We start from the raw sequence: 2,138 nt of genomic DNA on the forward strand, positions 1-2,138 counted from the left end.
TGGGAACATGGGTGCTGCCTTCTGTTTTACATTCTCTCTTTCTCTCACTTTCATGAACTCAGCACTTCCTTGGTGCCCAACCTTATACCTGAGGTGGGGAGGGGACAGAATACCAGCTTTCATTAGAGACACAATTGACACACCAGAAACATAATCAGAAGTTCAGTGAGCAGAAAATAAAGAGCCAACAATTCAGAGTGGCCTGACAAGTTTGTTGGAAAGGCTTTCCATATATTCCATGGGCTGTTCTTAGTGGCTACACCTGTATTGTCTTTGAATGTGGAATTTTGCTGTTTTTTCTTCCCTCCCTCTCTATCTGACATGCTCCTCCAGCCTGAACTTGATTACTGTGCTTAAGTCCAGTGTGAGGGACAGGATAGAATTATTAGAGCTAACACATCATGATCATTTTCTTGTGCTAGACACTGCTGTTAGTGTTCTACATATATTGATTCATTTAATCCTCACTGACATCCTCATTCTACTGATCAGAAAACAGGCAAAGAAACCTTACAGTATTCAACATCTTAAGTTGTGAGGCCAGCCTGGTTCCAGAGTCTGTGTTCTTACCACTGTACCACCTCTCACTGATAACCACTACTATTTATTAAGTGTCTTTTCTGTGCCAGGCATTGTGCTAGGGGTTTTATTTAGGATATCTCGTTTAATGCTCACTGACAACCTTGGGAGATAGTTGTTAGTCCTATTTACAGTGAAGGAGATTGAAGTTTGCCAGTGGCCTTCCACAGCACGATCTGCCTGACTCCAAAACTCATGTTCTTTCCCCTCACCATATTAAAAAATCTTTTGCAGATCAATTACCCAGCAGATGTTTATTGAACCCCTGTTGTGAGCAAAATACAACATTGAGAATTGTGTCCTGAGGAGAGTCCACAGGATAATGTCAGGACCCTCAGTTCCAAATCCATTACCACCCTGACACTGTGACCTAGGGCAGGCTGCTTCCTGTCTTAGAGTCACTGTAAAAGGACTTTGGACCCAATGAGAATTTCTTTTTTTTTAATGTTTGTTTATTTTTGAAAGATAGAGACAGAGTGTGAGCACGGGAGGGGCAGAGAGAAAGCGAGACACAGAATCTGAAGCAGGCTTTAGGCTCTGAGCTGTCAGCACAGAGCCTGATGCAGGGCTCAGACCCATGAACTGTGGGATCATGACCAGAGCCAAAGTTGGTTGCTTAGCCAACTGAGCCACCCAGGTGCCCCAGAGAATTTCGTTGTCATAGAGATTCTGCTACTGTGAATCTGGGATTATTCTGTGTTTGGCACCTCCTGGCTGGATGGACTCCTCCAACTCTTTCAATCAATGTTGGTATTAGGACCTAGGGAGAAAAAGTTCTTGTCTGGGTTATGGGGAACTATGTCTTCTGGTAGAAATGCAACAGGAAAGAGGGGAGGGATTTCAGAGCCTTTGCAGGAATGGTGGGTTGGGTTCTCTTTGTCATCAACTTAAGGATAAATTAGAGTCTGGGTCACCTTACCTCTCATCCAGACAGGAGGTACCAGAAGATCAGAGGATCTTATATAAAAAATAGGAGGNAGGGAGACACAGAATCCGAAGCAGGCTCCAGTCTCTGAGCTAGCTGTCAGCACAGAGCCCGATGCGGGGCTCGAACCCACAAACCATGAGATCATGACCTGAGCCGAAGTCGGACGCTTAACCAACTGAGCCACCCAGGTGCCCCAAGAACCTGCCTTCTTAATGACCAAATAGTCTGAGGAGATTGCTTGTCTGGCTCTCGGTTTCTACATTGCTTAGATGGAATTATGATCACCCCCAAACTTTCTGGATGCTGTTGATTCCCAAACCGAATCTTCCTAGACCTGACCTGTCCTGAGTACAGATCCCCAATTCTGCTTGTTCATGTGTTCCCTGACTCAAGTACATAGGCCCTTCCCTTTCCATCAGGACCCTGTTCATGACAAGTTTAATGAAATGGCACTTGCCCTCCACTAAACTGAGTAGACCAGAAGAGCACCAGAGATGATCACAGGATGCTAGTTAGGAAAACCTAACTCCTTCGCTGGGGAAGCAGGGAGTTCAGGAAGCAGTAAGTCTTCCTGTCAGGGGTGATTTCCTTGAGCTCAAGGATGAAAAGTAGCCAGTTAGGTGGAGAACAG

The sequence above is a fragment of the Crocuta crocuta genome, unplaced genomic scaffold (assembly GCF_008692635.1).
Source record: "Crocuta crocuta isolate KB4526 unplaced genomic scaffold, BGI_CrCroc_1.0 scaffold1531, whole genome shotgun sequence".
NCBI classification, from domain to species: domain Eukaryota; kingdom Metazoa; phylum Chordata; class Mammalia; order Carnivora; family Hyaenidae; genus Crocuta; species Crocuta crocuta.